Here is an 18,971-nt window from a genome sequence, read left to right as displayed (position 1 = left end):
TTAATGATGACGTCATATGTCACGTGGTCGGCCGCCATCTTGGAAAAACGGCAAAAATTTGCACCACTATATCTCCAAAAGTGCTGAACAGAAAAAATTGAGACATGGCTCATTGTAAAGAACTCTCCATGGGGCATAAAATATGTTAATGATGACGTCATCAGTCACGTGGTCGGCCGCCATCTTGGAAAAACCGAAAAACTTAGCACCTCCATATCTCCGAAAGTGCTGAATAGAAAAAATTGAGACATGGCTCATTGTAAAGAACTCTCCATGGGGAACAAAATATGTTAATGATGATGTCATCGGTCACGTGGTTCGGCCGCCATCTTGGAAAAACCGAAAAACTCTGCACCTCCACATCTCCAAAAGTCCTGAATAGAAAAAATTGAGGTATGGCTCATTGTAAAGAACTCTCCATGGGGAATAAAATATGTTAATTATGACGTCATCGGTCACGTGGTTCGGCCGCCCTATTTGTCCTAAATGGCCGATAAAAAAGTACATTCCGGCAAGTCCTCGGTCTCTGACCGATTTTTCATTACTTGCCGGAAAAATTTTCCGGCAAGTATGTTGATCTGTTCGTTTGTTTGTCTGTCTGTCTGTTTGTCTGTCTGTTTGTCTGTCTGTTTGTCTGTTTGCAGCACTGCGTCTACACCGTTGCACGGAGAATCGCCAAACTTTGCACACATAATGGTCTTGCCCTCTAATATACTGTGCCTCAATGATGACGTCATCAGTGACGTGGTTCGGCCGCCATCTTGGATAAACCGAATAAATTTGCACCTCTATATCTCCGAAAGTACTGAACAGAAAAAATTGAGACATGGCTCATTGTAAAGAACTCTCCATGGGGAATAAAATATGTTAATGATGACGTCATATGTCACGTGGTCGGCCGCCATCTTGGAAAAACGGCAAAAATTTGCACCACTATATCTCCAAAAGTGCTGAACAGAAAAAATTGAGACATGGCTCATTGTAAAGAACTCTCCATGGGGAATAAAATATGTAAATGATGACGTCATCAGTCACGTGGTTCGGTCGCCATCTTGGAAAAACGGCAAATCGTTGCGCCACTATATCTCCAAAAGTGCTGAACAGAAAAAATTGAGACATGGCTCATTGGAAAGAACTCTCCATGGGGAATAAAATATGTTAATGATGACGTCATATGTCACGTGGTCGGCCGCCATCTTGGAAAAACGGCAAAACTTTGCACCACTATATCTCCAAAAGTGCTGAACAGAATAATTGAGACATGGCTCATTGTAAAGAACTCTCCATGGGGAATAAAATATGTTAATGATGACGTCATCAGTCACGTGGTCGGCCGCCATCTTGGAAAAACGGCAAAACTTTGCACCACACAATCTCCAAAAGTGCTGAACAGAAAAAATTGAGACATGGCTCATTGTAAAGAACTCTCCATGGGGAATAAAATATGTTAATGATGACGCCATCGGTCACGTGGTTCGGCCGCCATCTTGGAAAAATGGGAAAACTTTGCACCACTATATCTCCAAAAGTGCAGAATGGAAAAAATTGAGACATGGCTCATTGTAAAGAACTCTCAATGGGGAATAAAATATGTTAATGATGACGTCATATGTCACGTGGTTCGGCCGCCATCTTGGAAAAACCGAAAAATTGTGCACCTCCATATCTCTGAAAGTGCTGAATAGAAAAAATTGAGACATGGCTCATTGTAAAGAACTCTCCATGGGGAATAAAATATGTTAATGATGACATCATAGGTCACGTGGTTCGGCTGCCATCTTGGAAAAACCGAAAAACGTAGCACCTCCATATCTCCAAAAGTGCTGAATAGAAAAAGTTGAGACATGGCTCTTTGTGAAGAACTCTCCATGGGGAATAATATATGTTAATGATGACGTCATCTATCACGTGGTTCGGACGCCATATTTGTCTTAAATGGCCGATAAAAGAGTACATTCCGGCAAGTCCTCGGTCTCTGACCGATTTTTCATCTGTCTGTTTGTTACTTGCCGGAAAAATTTTCCGGCAAGTATGTTGATCTGTTCGTTTGTTTGTCTGTTTGTCTGTTTGTCTGTTTGTCTGTTTGTCTGTCTGTTTGTCTGTCTGTTTGCAGCACTGCGTCTACACCGTTGCACGGAGAATCGCCAAACTTTGCACACATATTGGTCTTGCCCTGGAATAGACTGTGCCCAATTGATGACGTCATCGGTGACGTGGTTCGGCCGCCATCTTGGAAAAACCGAAAAACTTTGCACTTCTATATCTCCGAAAGTACTGAACAGAAAAAATTGAGACATGGCTCATTGTAAAGAACTCTAGATGGGGAATAAAATATGTTAATGATGACGTCATTGGTCACGTGGTTCGGCCGCCATCTTGGAAAAACCGCAAAACTTTCTATATGTAGAATCTTTCTATACGTAGAATAGCCAAACTTTGCACACTTATTTGGCTTGCCCTCTAATATACTGTGCCCAAATGATGACGTCATCGGTCACGTGGTTCGGCCGCCATCTTTGAAAAAATTTGCACCTCCATATCTCCGAAAGTGCTGAATAGAAAAAATTGAGACATGGCTCATTGTAAAGAACTGTCCATGGGGAATAAAATATGTTAATGATGACGTCATCAGTCACGTGGTTCGGCGGCCATCTTGGAAAAACCGAAAAAAAATTGCACCTCTATATCTCCGAAAGTACTGAACAGAAAAAATTGCTACATGGCTCATTGTAAAGAACTCTCCATGGGGAATAAAATAAGTAAATGATGACGTCATCAGTCACGTGGTTCGGTCGCCATCTTGGAAAAACGGCAAAACGTTGCGCCACTATATCTCCAAAAGTGCTGAACAGAAAAAATTGAGACATGGCTCATTGTAAAGAACTCTCCATGGGGAATAAAATATGTTAATGATGACATCATCAGTCACGTGGTCGGCCGCCATCTTGGAAAAACGGCAAAACTTTGCACCACGAAATCTCCAAAAGTGCTGAACAGAAAAAATTGAGACATGGCTCATTGTAAAGAACTCTCCATGCAGAATAAAATATGTTAATGATGACATCATCAGTCACGTGGTCGGCCACCATCTTGGAAAAACGGCAAAACTTTGCACCACGAAATCTCCAAAAGTGCTGAACAGAAAAAATTGAGACATGGCTCATTGTAAAGAACTCTCCATGCAGAATAAAATAGGTTAATGATGACGTCATATGTCACGTGGTCGGCCGCCATCTTGGAAAAACGGCAAAACTTTGCACCTCCATATCTCTGAAAGTACTGAATAGAAAAAATTGAGACATGGCTCATTGTAATGAACTCTCCATGGGGAATAAAATATGTTAATGATGACGTCACCGGTCACGTGGTGGGCTGCCATCTTGGAAAAACGGCAAAACTTTGCACCACGAAATCTCCAAAAGTGCTAAACAGAAAAAATTGAGACATGGCTCATTGTAAAGAACTCCCCATGGGGAATAAAATATGTTAATGATGATGTCATATGTCACGTGGTTCGGCCGCCATCTTGGAAAAACGGCAAAACTTTGCACCTCCATATCTCTGAAAGTACTGAATAGAAAAAATTGAGACATGGCTCATTGTAAAGAACTCTCCATGTGGAATAAAAAATGTTAATGATGACGTCATCGGTCACGTGGTTCGGCCGCCATCTTGGAAAAGCTTTGCACCTCTATATCTCCGAAAGTGCTGAACAGAAAAAATTGAGACATGGCTCATTGGAAAGAAATGTCCATGGGGCATAAAATATGTTAATGATGACGTCATAGGTCACGTGGTTCGGCCGCCATCTTGGAAAAACCGAAAAACTTTACACCTCCATATCTCCGAAAGTGCTGAACAGAAAAAATTGAGACATGGCTCATTGTAAATATCTCTCCATGGGGAATAAAATATGTTACTGATGACGTCATCAGTCACGTGGTTCGGCCGCCATCTTGGAAAAACCGAAAAACTTTGCACCTCCATATCTCCGAAAGTGCTGAATAGAAAAAATTGAGACATGGCTCGTTGTAAAGAACTCTCCATGGGGAATAAAATATGTTAATGATGATATCATCGGTCACGTGGTTCGGCCGCCATCTTGGAAAAACCGAAAAACTTAGCACCTCTATGTGTCCAAAAGTGCTGAATAGAAAAAATTGAGACATGGCTCATTGTAAAGAATCCTCCATGGGGAATAAAATATGTTAATGATGACGTCATCGGTCACGTAGTTCAGCCGCCATCTTGGAAAAACCGAAAAACTCTGCACCTCCACATCTCCAAAAGTCCTGAATAGAAAAAATTGAGACATGGCTCATTGTAAAGAACTCTCCATGTGGAATAAAAAATGTTAATGATGACGTCATCGTTCACGTGGTTCGGCCGCCATCTTGGAAAAGCTTTGCACCTCTATATCTCCGAAAGTGCTGAACAGAAAAAATTGAGACATGGCTCATTGGAAAGAAATGTCCATGGGAAATAAAATATGTTAATGATGACGTCATAGGTCACGTGGTTCGGCCGCCATCTTGGAAAAGCTTTGCACCTCTATATCTCCGAAAGTGCTGAACAGAAAAAATTGAGACATGGCTCATTGGAAAGAAATGTCCATGGGGAATAAAATATGTTAATGATGACGTCAGATGTCACGTGGTTCGGCCGCCATCTTGGAAAAACGGCAAAACTTTGCACCTCTATATCTCCAAAAGTGCTGAGCAGAAAAAATTGAGACATGGCTCATTGTAAAGAACTCTCCATGGGGAATAAAATATGTTAATGATGACGTCATAGGTCACGTGGTCGGCCGCCATCTTGGAAAAACGGCAAAACTTTGCACCACTATATCTCCAAAAGTGCTGAGCAGAAAAAATTGAGACATGGCTCATTGTAAAGAACTCTCCATGGGGAATAAAATATGTTAATGATGACATCATCTATCACGTGGTTCAGCCGCCATATTTGTTCTAAATGGCCGATAAAAAAGTACACTCCGGCAAGTCCTCGGTCTCTGACCGATTTTTCATCTGTTTGTCTGTTTGTCTGTCTGTTTGTCTGTTTGCAGCACTGCGTCTACACCGTTGCACGGAGAATCGCCAAACTTTGCACACATAATGGTCTTGCCCTCTAATATACTGTGCCTCAATGATGACGTCATCGGTGACGTGGTTCGGCCGCCATCTTGGAAAAACCGAATAAATTTGCACCTCTATATCTCCGAAAGTACTGAACAGAAAAAATTGAGACATGGCTCATTGTAAAGAACTCTCCATGGGGAATAAAATGTGTTAATGATGACGTCATATGTCACGTGGTCGGCCGCCATCTTGGAAAAACGGCAAAAATTTGCACCACTATATCTCCAAAAGTGCTGAACAGAAAAAATTGAGACATGGCTCATTGTAAAGAACTCTCCATGGGGCATAAAATATGTTAATGATGACGTCATCAGTCACGTGGTCGGCCGCCATCTTGGAAAAACCGAAAAACTTAGCACCTCCATATCTCCGAAAGTGCTGAATAGAAAAAATTGAGACATGGCTCATTGTAAAGAACTCTCCATGGGGAACAAAATATGTTAATGATGATGTCATCGGTCACGTGGTTCGGCCGCCATCTTGGAAAAACCGAAAAACTCTGCACCTCCACATCTCCAAAAGTCCTGAATAGAAAAAATTGAGGTATGGCTCATTGTAAAGAACTCTCCATGGGGAATAAAATATGTTAATGATGACGTCATATGTCACGTGCTTCGGCCGCCATCTTGGGAAAAAATTTCACCTCCATATCTGAAAGTGCTGAATAGAAAAAATTGAGACATGGCTCGTTGTAAAGAACTCTCCATGGGGAATAAAATGTTAATGATGACATCATCGGTCACGTGTTTCGGCCGCCATATTTGTCCTAAATGGCCGATAAAAAAGTACATTCCGGCAAGTCCTCGGTCTCTGACCGATTTTTCATCTGTCTGTCTGTCTGTTTGCAGCACTGCGTCTACACCGTTGAACGTAGAATCGCCAAACTTTGCACACATATTGGTCTTGCCCTGGAATAGACTGTGCCCAATTGATGACGTCATCGGTCACGTGTTTCGGCCGCCATCTTGGAAAAACCGAAAAACTTTGCACCTCCATATCTCCGGAAGTGCTGAATACAAAAAATTGAGACATGGCTCATTGTAAAGAACTCTCCATGGGGAATAAAATATGTTAATGATGACGTCATATGTCACGTCGTCGGCCGCCATCTTGGAAAAACGGCAAAACTTTGCACCACTATATTTCCAAAAGTGCTGAACAGAAAAAATTGAGACATGGCTCATTGTAAAGAACTCTCCATGGGGAATAAAATATGTTAATGATGACGTCATCAGTCACGTGGTCGGCCGCCATCTTGGAAAAACGGCAAAACTTTGCACCACGAAATCTCCAAAAGTGTGAACAGAAAAAATTGAGACATGGCTCATTGTAAAGAACTCTCCATGGGGAATAAAATATGTTAATGATGATGTCATATGTCACGTGGTCGGCCGCCATCTTGGAAAAACGGCAAAACTTTGCACCACTATATCTCCAAAAGTGCTGAACAGAAAAAATTGAGACATGGCTCATTGTAAAGAACTCTCCATGGGGAATAAAATTTGTTAATGATGACGTCATATGTCACGTGGTTCGGCCGCCATCTTGGAAAAACCGAAAAACTTAGCACCTCTATGTGTCCAAAAGTGATGAATAGAAAAAATTGAGACATGCCTCATTGTAAAGAACTCTCCATGGGGAATAAAATATGTTAATGATGACGTCATCGGTCACGTGGTTCGGCCGCCATATTTGTCCTCAATGGCCAATAAAAAAGTACATTCCGGCAAGTCCTCGGTCTCTGACCGATTTTTCATCTGTCTGTCTGTCTGTCTGTCTGTTTGCAGCACTGCGTCTACACCGTTGCACGGAGAATCGCTAAACTTTGCACACATATTCGTCTTGGCCTGGAATAGACTGTGCCCAATTGATGACGTCATCGGTGACGTGGTTCGGCCGCCATCTTGGAAAAACCGAAAAACTTTGCACCTCTATATCTCCAAAAGTACTGAACAGAAAAAATTGAGACATGGCTCATTGTAAAGAACTCTCCATGGGGAATAAAATATGTTAATGATGATGTCATATGTCACGTGGTCTGCAGCCATCTTGGAAAAACGGCAAAACTTTGCACCGCTATATCTCCAAAAGTGCTGAACAGAAAAACTTGAGACATGGCTCATTGTAAAGAACTCTCCATGGGGAATAAAATATGTTAATGATGACGTCATCGGTCACGTGGTTCAGCCGCCATATTTGTCCTAAATGGCCGATAAAAAAGTAAATTCCGGCAAGTCCTCGGTCTCTGATCGATTTTTCATTACTTGCCGGAAAAGATTCCGGCAAGTATGTTGATCTATTCGTTTGTTACTTGCCGGAAAAATTTTTCCGGCAAGTATGTTGATCTGTTCGTTTGTCTGTCTGTTTGTCTGTCTGTCTGTCTGTCTGTCTGTCTGTCTGTCTGTTTGCAGCACTGCGTCTACACCGTTGCACGGCGAATCGCCAAACTTTGCACACATATTGGTCTTGCCCTGGAATAGACTGTGCCCAATTGATGACGTCATCGGTGACGTGGTTCGGCCGCCATCTTGGAAAAACTGAAAAACCTTGCACCTCTATATCTCCGAAAGTACTGAACAGAAAAAATTGAGACATGGCTCATTGTAAAGAACTCTCCATGGTGAATAAAATATGTAAATGATGACGTCATCAGTCACGTGGTTCGGTCGCCATCTTGGAAAAACGGCAAAACGTTGCGCCACTATATCTCCAAAAGTGCTGAACAGAAAAAATTGAGACATGGCTCATTGTAAAGAACTCTCCATGGGGAATAAAATATGTTAATGATGACGTCATATGTCACGTGGTCGGCCGCCATCTTGGAAAAACGGCAAAACTTTGCACCACTATATCTCCAAAAGTGCTGAACAGAAAAAATTGAGACATGGCTCATTGTAAAGAACTCTCCATGGGGAATAAAATATGTTAATGATGACGTCATCAGTCGCGTGGTCGGCCGCCATCTTGGAAAAACCGAAAAACCTAGCACCTCCATATCTCCGAAAGTGCTGAATAGAAAAAATTGAGACATGGCTCATTGTCAAGAACTCTCCATGTGGAATAAAATATGTTAATGATGACGTCATCGGTCACGTGGTGCGGCCGCCATCTTGGAAAAACGGGAAAAAAATTCACCTCCATATCTCCGAAAGTGCTGAATAGAAAAAATTGAGACATGGCTCATTGGAAAGAACTCTCCAGGGGGAATAAAATAAGTTAATGATGACGTCATCGGTCACGTGGTTCGGCCGCCATCTTGGAAAATCCGAAAAACGTTGCACCTCTATCTCCAAAAGTGCTGAACAGAAAAAATTGAGACATGGCTCATTGGAAAGAACTCTCCAGGGGGAATAAAATATGTTAATGATGTCGTCATCAGTCACGTGGTTCGGCCGCCATCTTGGAAAATCCGAAAAACGTTGCACCTCTATCTCCAAAAGTGCTGAACAGAAAAAATTGAGACATGGCTCATTGTAAAGAACTCTCCGTGGGGAATAAAATATGTTAATGATGATGTCATCGGTCAGGTGGTTCAGCCGCCATATTTGTCCTAAATGGCCGATAAAAAAGTAAATTCCGGCAAGTCCTCGGTCTCTGACCGATTTTTCATTTGTCTGTCTGTCTGTCTGTCTGTCTGTCTGTTTGTCTGTCTGTCTGTTTGCAGCACTGCGTCTACACCGTTGCACGTAGAATCGCCAAACTTTGCACACATATTGGTCTTGCCCTGGAATAGACTGTGCCCAATTGATGACGTCATCGGTGACGTGGTTCGGCCGCCATCTTGGAAAAACCGAAAAACGTTGCACCTCTATATCTCCGAAAGTACTGAACAGAAAAAATTGAGACATGGCTCATTGTAAAGAACTCTCCATGCGGAATAAAATATGTAAATGATGACGTCATCAGTCACGTGGTTCGGTCGCCATCTTGGAAAAACGGCAAAACGTTGCGCCACGATATCTCCAAAAGTGCTGAACAGAAAAAATTGAGACATGGCTCATTGTAAAGAACTCTCCATGGGGAATAAAATATGTTAATGATGACGTCATATGTCACGTGGTCGGCCGCCATCTTGGAAAAACGGCAAAACTTTGCACCACTATATCGCCAAAAGTGCTGAACAGAAAAAATTGAGACATGGCTCATTGTAAAGAACTCCACATGGGGAATAAAATATGTTAATGATGACGTCATCAGTCACGTGGTCGGCCGCCATCTTGGAAAAACGGCAAAACTTTGCACTACGAAATCTCCAAAAGTGCTGAACAGAAAAAATTGAGACATGGCTCATTGTAAAAAACTCTCCATGGGGAATAAAATATGTTAATGATGTCATATGTCACGTGGTCGGCCGCCATCTTGGAAAAACCGAAAAACTCTGCACCTCCACATCTCCAAAAGTCCTGAATAGAAAAAATTGAGGCATGGCTCATTGTAAAGAACTCTCCATGGGGAATAAAATATGTTAATGATGACGTCATCGGTCACGTGGTTCGGCCGCCATATTTGTCCTAAATGGCGGATAAAAAAGTACATTCCGGCAAGTCCTCGGTCTCTGACCGATTTTTCATTACTTGCCGGAAAAATTTTCCGGCAAGTATGTTGATCTGTTCGTTTGTTTGTTACTTGCCGGAAAAGATTCCGGCAAGTATGTTGATCTGTTCGTTTGTCTGTCTGTCTGTTTGTCTGTCTGTTTGCAGCACTATGTCTACACCGTTGCACGTAGAATCGCCAAACTTTGCACACATATTGGTCTTGCCTGGGAATAGACTGTGCCCAATTGATGACGTCATCGGTCACGTGGTTCGGCCGCCATCTTGGAAAAACTTTGCACCTCCATATCTCCGAAAGTGCTGAACAGAAAAAATTGAGACATGGCTCATTGTAAAGAACTCTCCATGGGGAATAAAATATGTTAATGATGACGTCATCAGTCACGTGGTTCGGTCGCCATGTTGTAAAAACCGAAAAATTTTGCACCTCCATATCTCCAAAAGTGCTGAATAGAAAAAATTGAGACATGGCTCATTGTAAAGAACTCTCCATGGGGAATAAAATGTGTTAATGATGATGTCATCAGTCACGTGGTTCGGCCGCCATCTTGGAAAATGGCAAAACTTTGCACCACTATATCTCCAAAAGTGCTGAACAGAAAAAATTCAGCCATGGCTCATTGTAAAGAACTCTCCATGGGGAATAAAATATGTTAATGACGACGTCATCGGTTACGTGGTTCGACCGCCATATTTGTCCGAAATGGCCGATAAAAAAGTAAATTCCGGCAAGTCCTCGGTCTCTGACCGATTTTTCATCTGTTTGTCTGTTTGTCTGTTTGTCTGTCTGTTTGTCTGTTTGCAGCACTGCGTCTACACCGTTGCACGGAGAATCGCCAAACTTTGCACACATAATGGTCTTGCCCTCTAATATACTGTGCCTCAATGATGACGTCATCGGTGACGTGGTTCGGCCGCCATCTTGGAAAAACCGAATAAATTTGCACCTCTATATCTCCGAAAGTACTGAACAGAAAAAATTGAGACATGGCTCATTGTAAAGAACTCTCCATGGGGAATAAAATATGTTAATGATGACGTCATATGTCACGTGGTCGGCCGCCATCTTGGAAAAACGGCAAAAATTTGCACCTCCATATCTCCGAAAGTGCTGAATAGAAAAAATTGAGACATGGCTCATTGTAAAGAACTCTCCATGGGGAACAAAATATGTTAATGATGATGTCATCGGTCACGTGGTTCGGCCGCCATCTTGGAAAAACCGAAAAACTCTGCACCTCCACATCTCCAAAAGTCCTGAATAGAAAAAATTGAGGTATGGCTCATTGTGAAGAACTCTCCATGGGGAATAAAATATGTTAATGATGACGTCATCGGTCACGTGGTTCGGCTGCCATATTTGTCCTAAATGGCCGATAAAAAAGTACATTCCGGCAAGTCCTCGGTCTCTGACCGATTTTTCATCTGTCTGTCTGTCTGTTTGTCTGTCTGTTTGCAGCACTGCGTCTACACCGTTGCACGGAGAATCGCTAAACTTTGCACACATATTGGTCTTGCCCTGGAATAGACTGTGCCCAATTGATGACGTCATCGGTGACGTGGTTCGGCCGCCATCTTGGAAAAACCGAAAAACTTTGCACCTCTATATCTCCGAAAGTACTGAACAGAAAAAATTGTGACATGGCTCATTGTAAAGAACTCTCCATTGGGAATAAAATATGTAAATGATGACGTCATCAGTCACGTGGTTCGGTCGCCATCTTGGAAAAACGGCAAAATTTGCACCTCTATATCTCCAAAAGTGCTGAACAGAAAAAATTGAGACATGGCTCATTGGAAAGAACTCTCCATGGGGAATAAAATATGTTAATGATGACGTCATATGTCACGTGGTTCGGCCGCCATCTTGGGAAAAAATTGCACCTCCATATCTCTGAAAGTGCTGAATAGAAAAAATTGAGACATGGCTCATTGAAAAGAACTCTCCATGGGGAATAAAATAAGTTAATGATGACGTCATCTATCACGTGTTTCGGCCGCCATATTTGTCCTAAATGGCCGACAAAAAAGTACATTCCGGCAAGTCCTCGGTCTCTGACCGATTTTTCATCTGTCTGTTTGCAGCACTACGTCTACACCGTTGCACGTAGAATCGCCTAACTTTGCACACACATTGGTCTTGCCCGGGAATAGACTGTACCCAATTGATGACGTCATCAGTCACGTGGTTCGACCGCCATCTTGGAAAAACCGAAAAATTTTGCACCTCCACATCTCCGAAAGTGCTGAATAGAAAAAATTGAGACATGGCTCATTGTAAAGAACTCTCCATGGGGAATAAAATATGTTAATAATGACGTCATAGGTCACGTGGTTCGGCCGCCATCTTGGAAAAAACGAAAAACTTTGCACCTCCATATCTCCGAAAGTGCTGAATAGAAAAAATTGAGACATGGCTCATTGTAAAGAACTCTCCATGAGGAATATAATTTGGTAATGATGACGTCATAGGTCACGTGGTTCGGCCGCCATCTTGAAAAAACCGAAAAAATTAGCACCTCCATATCTGCAAAAGTGCTGAATAGAAAAAATTGAGACATGGCTCATTGTAAAGAACTCTCCATGGGGAATAAAATATGTTAATGATGACATCATCGGTCACGTGGTTCGGCCGCCATCTTTGAAAAACCGTAAAACTTTGCACCTCCATATCTCCGAAAGTGCTGAACAGAAAAAATTGAGACATGGCTCATTGCAACGAACTCTCCATGTCGAATAAAATAAGTTAATGATGACATCATTGGTCACGTGGTTCCGCTGCCATCTTGGAAAAACCGAAAAACTTAGCACCTCTGTATCTCCGAAAGTGCTGAATAGAAAAAATTGAGACGTGGCTCATTGCAAAGAACTCTCCATGGGGAATAAAATATGTTAATGATGACGTCATCAGTCACGTGGTTCGGCCGCCATATTTGTCCTAAATGGCCGATAAAAAAGTACATTCCGGCAAGTCCTCAGTCTCTGACCGATTTTTCATCTGTCTGTTTGTCTGTTTGTCTGTCTGTCTTTGCAGCACTACGTCTACACCGTTGCACGTAGAATCGCCAAACTTTGCACACATTTGTCGTGCCCTGGAATAGACTGTGCCCAATTTATGATGTCATCGGTCACGTGGTTCGGCCGCCACCTTGGAATAACCGAAAAACTTTGCACCTCCATATCTCCAAAAGTGCTGAATAGAACAAATTGAGACATGGCTCATTTTAAAGAACTCTCCACGCGGAATAAAATATGTTAATGATGAAGTCATCGGTCACGTGGTTCGGCCGCCATCTTGAAAAAACCGAATAACTTAACACCTCTATCTCCAAAAGTGCTGAATAGAAAAAATTGAGACATGGCTCGTTGTAAAGCACTCTCCATGGGGAATAAAATATGTTAATTATGTCGTCATCAGTTACGTGGTTCGGCCGCCATATTTGTCCTAAATGGCCGATAAAAAAGTAAATTCCGGCAAGTCCTCGGTCTCTGACCGATTTTTCATCTGTTTGTTACTTGCCGGAAAAATTTTCCGGCAAGTATGTTGATCTGTTCGTTTGTTACTTGCCGGAAAAATTTTCCGGCAAGTATGTTGATCTGTTCGTTTGTTACTTGCCGGAAAAATTTTCCGGCAAGTATGTTGATCTGTTCGTTTGTTTGTCTGTTTGTCTGTCTGTTTGTCTGTCTGTCTGTCTGTTTGCAGCACTGCGTCTACACCGTTGCACGTAGAATCGCCAGACTTTGCACACATATTGGTCTTGCCCTGGAATAGACTGTGCCCAATTGATGACGTCATCGGTGACGTGGTTCGGCCGCCATCTTGGAAAAACCGAAAAACTTTGCACCTCTATATCTCCGAAAGTACTGAACAGAAAAAATTGAGACATGGCTCATTGTAAAGAACTCTCCATGGGGAATAAAATATGTAAATGATGACGTCATCAGTCACGTGGTTCGGTCGCCATCTTGGAAAAACGGCAAAACGTTGTGCCACTATATCTCCAAAAGTGCTGAACAGAAAAAATTGAGACATGGCTCATTGTAAAGAACTCTCCATGGGGAATAAAATATGTTAATGATGACGTCATATGTCACGTGGTCGGCCGCCATCTTGGAAAAACGGCAAAACTTTGCACCACTATATCTCCAAAAGTGCTGAACAGAAAAAATTGAGACATGGCTCATTGTAAAGAACTCTCCATGGGGAATAAAATATGTTGATGATGACGTCATCAGTCACGTGGTCGGCCGCCATCTTGGAAAAACCGAAAAACTCTGCACCTCCACATCTCCAAAAGTCCTGTATAGAAAAAATTGAGGTATGGCTCATTGTAAAGAACTCTCCATGGGGAATAAAATATGTTAATGATGACGTCATCGGTCACGTGGTTCGGCCGCCATATTTGTCCTAAATGGCCGATAAAAAAGTACAATCCGGCAAGTCCTCGGGCTCTGACCGATTTTTCATTTGTCTGTTTGTTACTTGCCGGAAAAAATTTTCCGGCAAGTATGTTGATCTGTTCGTTTGTCTGTTTGTCTGTCTGTTTGTCTGTTTGTCTGTCTGTCTGTTTGCAGCACTGCGTCTACACCGTTGCACGTAGAATCGCCAAACTTTGCACACATATTGGTCTTGCCCTGGAATAGACTGTGCCCAATTGATGACGTCATCGGTGACGTGGTTCGGCCGCCATCTTGGAAAAACCGAAAAACTTTGCACCTCTATATCTCTGAAAGTACTGAACAGAAAAAATTGAGACATGGCTCATTGTAAAGAACTCTCCATGGGGAATAAAATATGTTAATGATGACGTCATATGTCACGTGGTCGGCCGCCATCTTGGAAAAACGGCAAAACTTTGCACCACTATATCTCCAAAAGTGCTGAACAGAAAAAATTGAGACATGGCTCATTGTAAAGAACTCTCCATGGGGAATAAAATATGTTAATGATGACGTCATCAGTCATGTGGTCGGCCGCCATCTTGGGAAAACGGCAAAACTTTGCACCACGAAATCTCCAAAAGTGCTGAACAGAAAAAATTGAGACATGGCTCATTGTAAAGAACTCTCCATGGGGAATAAAATATGTTAATAATGACGTCATCGGTCACGTGGGTTAGCCGCCATCTTGGAAAAACCTAGCACCTCCATATCTCCGAAAGTGCTGAATAGAAAAAATTGAGACATGACTCATTGTAAAGAACTCTCCATGGGGAATAATATATGTTGATGACGTCATCGGTCACATGGTTCGGCCGCCATATTTGTCCTAAATGGCCGATAAAAAAGTACATTCCGGCAAGTCCTCGGTCTCTGACCGATTTTTCATTTGTCTGTTTGTCTGTCTGTTTGTCTGTCTGTTTGTCTGTCTGTCTGTTTGCAGCACTGCGTCTACACCGTTGCACGTAGAATCGCCAGACTTTGCACACATATTGGTCTTGCCCTGGAATAGACTGTGCCCAATTGATGACGTCATCGGTGACGTGGTTCGGCCGCCATCTTGGAAAAACCGAAAAACTTTGCACCTCTATATCTCCGAAAGTACTGAACAGAAAAAATTGAGACATGGCTCATTGTAAAGAACTCTCCATGGGGAATAAAATATGTAAATGATGACATCATCAGTCACGTGGTTCGGTCGCCATCTTGGAAAAACGGCAAAACGTTGTGCCACTATATCTCCAAAAGTGCTGAACAGAAAAAATTGAGACATGGCTCATTGTAAAGAACTCTCCATGGGGAATAAAATATGTTAATGATGACGTCATATGTCACGTGGTCGGCCGCCATCTTGGAAAAACGGCAAAACTTTGCACCACTATATCTCCAAAAGTGCTGAACAGAAAAAATTGAGACATGGCTCATTGTAAAGAACTCTCCATGGGGAATAAAATATGTTGATGATGACGTCATCAGTCACGTGGTCGGCCGCCATCTTGGAAAAACCGAAAAACTCTGCACCTCCACATCTCCAAAAGTCCTGTATAGAAAAAATTGAGGTATGGCTCATTGTAAAGAACTCTCCATGGGGAATAAAATATGTTAATGATGACGTCATCGGTCACGTGGTTCGGCCGCCATATTTGTCCTAAATGGCGGATAAAAAAGTACAATCCGGCAAGTCCTCGGGCTCTGACCGATTTTTCATTACTTGCCGGAAAAATTTTCCGGCAAGTATGTTGATCTGTTCGTTTGTTACTTGCCGGAAAAAATTTTCCGGCAAGTATGTTGATCTGTTCGTTTGTTACTTGCCGGAAAAGATTCCGGCAAGTATGTTGATCTGTTCGTTTGTTACTTGCCGGAAAAGATTCCGGCAAGTATGTTGATCTGTTCGTTTGTTACTTGCCGGAAAATTTTTTCCGGCAAGTATGTTGATCTGTTCGTTTGTCTGTTTGTCTGTCTGTTTGTCTGTTTGTCTGTCTGTCTGTCTGTTTGCAGCACTGCGTCTACACCGTTGCACGTAGAATCGCCAAACTTTGCACACTTATTGGTCTTGCCCTGGAATAGACTGTGCCCAATTGATGACGTCATCGGTGACGTGGTTCGGCCGCCATCTTGGAAAAACCGAAAAACTTTGCACCTCTATATCTCCGAAAGTACTGAACAGAAAAAATTGAGACATGGCTCATTGTAAAGAACTCTCCATGGGGAATAAAATATGTTAATGATGACGTCATATGTCACGTGGTCGGCCGCCATCTTGGAAAAACGGCAAAACTTTGCACCACGAAATCTCCAAAAGTGCTGAACAGAAAAAATTGAGACATGGCTCATTGTAAAGAACTCTCCATGGGGAATAAAATATGTTAATGATGATGTCATATGTCACGTGGTCGGCCGCCATCTTGGAAAAACGGCAAAACTTTGCACCACTATATCTCCAAAAGTGCTGAACAGAAAAAATTGAGACATGGCTCATTGTAAAGAACTCTCCATGGGGAATAAAATATGTTAATGATGATATCATCGGTCACGTGGTTCGGCCGCCATATTTTTTCTAAATGGCCGATAAAAAGTACATTCCGGCAAGTCCTCGGTCTCTGACCGATTTTTCATTTGTCTGTCTGTCTGTTTGTCTGTCTGTTTGTCTGTCTGTTTGTCTGTTTGCAGCACTGCGTCTACACCGTTGCACGGAGAATCGCCAAACTTTGCACACATAATGGTCTTGCCCTCTAATATACTGTGCCTCAATGATGACGTCATCAGTGACGTGGTTCGGCCGCCATCTTGGATAAACCGAATAAATTTGCACCTCTATATCTCCGAAAGTACTGAACAGAAAAAATTGAGACATGGCTCATTGTAAAGAACTCTCCATGGGGAATAAAATATGTTAATGATGACGTCATATGTCACGTGGTCGGCCGCCATCTTGGAAAAACGGCAAAAATTTGCACCACTATATCTCCAAAAGTGCTGAACAGAAAAAATTGAGACATGGCTCATTGTAAAGAACTCTCCATGGGGAATAAAATATGTAAATGATGACGTCATCAGTCACGTGGTTCGGTCGCCATCTTGGAAAAACGGCAAATCGTTGCGCCACTATATCTCCAAAAGTGCTGAACAGAAAAAATTGAGACATGGCTCATTGGAAAGAACTCTCCATGGGGAATAAAATATGTTAATGATGACGTCATATGTCACGTGGTCGGCCGCCATCTTGGAAAAACGGCAAAACTTTGCACCACTATATCTCCAAAAGTGCTGAACAGAATAATTGAGACATGGCTCATTGTAAAGAACTCTCCATGGGGAATAAAATATGTTAATGATGACGTCATCAGTCACGTGGTCGGCCGCCATCTTGGAAAAACGGCAAAACTTTGCACCACAAAATCTCCAAAAGTGCTGAACAGAAAAAATTGAGACATGGCTCATTGTAAAGAACTCTCCATGGGGAATAAAATATGTTAATGATGACGCCATCGGTCACGTGGTTCGGCCGCCATCTTGGAAAAATGGGAAAACTTTGCACCACTATATCTCCAAAAGTGCAGAATGGAAAAAATTGAGACATGGCTCATTGTAAAGAACTCTCAATGGGGAATAAAATATGTTAATGATGACGTCATATGTCACGTGGTTCGGCCGCCATCTTGGAAAAACCGAAAAATTGTGCACCTCCATATCTCTGAAAGTGCTGAATAGAAAAAATTGAGACATGGCTCATTGTAAAGAACTCTCCATGGGGAATAAAATATGTTAATGATGACATCATAGGTCACGTGGTTCGGCTGCCATCTTGGAAAAACCGAAAAACGTAGCACCTCCATATCTCCAAAAGTGCTGAATAGAAAAAGTTGAGACATGGCTCTTTGTGAAGAACTCTCCATGGGGAATAATATATGTTAATGATGACGTCATCTATCACGTGGTTCGGACGCCATATTTGTCTTAAATGGCCGATAAAAGAGTACATTCCGGCAAGTCCTCGGTCTCTGACCGATTTTTCATCTGTCTGTTTGTCTGTCTGTTTGTCTGTTTGCAGCACTGCGTCTACACCGTTGCACGGAGAATCGCCAAACTTTGCACACATAATGGTCTTGCCCTCTAATATACTGTGCCTCAATGATGACGTCATCAGTGACGTGGTTCGGCCGCCATCTTGGATAAACCGAATAAATTTGCACCTCTATATCTCCGAAAGTACTGAACAGAAAAAATTGAGACATGGCTCATTGTAAAGAACTCTCCATGGGGAATAAAATATGTTAATGATGACGTCATATGTCACGTGGTCGGCCGCCATCTTGGAAAAACGGCAAAAATTTGCACCACTATATCTCCAAAAGTGCTGAACAGAAAAAATTGAGACATGGCTCATTGTAAAGAACTCTCCATGGGGAATAAAATATGTAAATGATGACGTCATCAGTCACGTGGTTCGGTCGCCATCTTGGAAAAACGGCAAATCGTTGCGCCACTATATCTCCAAAAGTGCTGAACAGAAAAAATTGAGACATGGCTCATTGGAAAGAACTCTCCATGGGGAATAAAATATGTTAATGATGACGTCATATGTCACGTGGTCGGCCGCCATCTTGGAAAAACGGCAAAACTTTGCACCACTATATCTCCAAAAGTGCTGAACAGAATAATTGAGACATGGCTCATTGTAAAGAACTCTCCATGGGGAATAAAATATGTTAATGATGACGTCATCAGTCACGTGGTCGGCCGCCATCTTGGAAAAACGGCAAAACTTTGCACCACAAAATCTCCAAAAGTGCTGAACAGAAAAAATTGAGACATGGCTCATTGTAAAGAACTCTCCATG

General features: G+C 42.3%; 1 protein-coding gene across 1 annotated transcript in view; it reads left to right on the top strand.

Annotated features, from left to right (window-relative positions):
- The window catches only part of FRMD6 (FERM domain containing 6), a gene marked incomplete in the record, with an annotated part of 358,089 nt that overhangs the window by 117,769 nt on the left and 221,349 nt on the right, over nt 1-18,971 (top strand).

Source organism: Myxine glutinosa, chromosome 1, assembly GCF_964187855.1.
Source record: "Myxine glutinosa chromosome 1, kmMyxGlut1.1, whole genome shotgun sequence".
Lineage (NCBI taxonomy): Eukaryota > Metazoa > Chordata > Myxini > Myxiniformes > Myxinidae > Myxine > Myxine glutinosa.
Note: the sequence above shows the minus strand (reverse complement) of the source record. Positions and strands in the feature narration are given on the sequence as shown.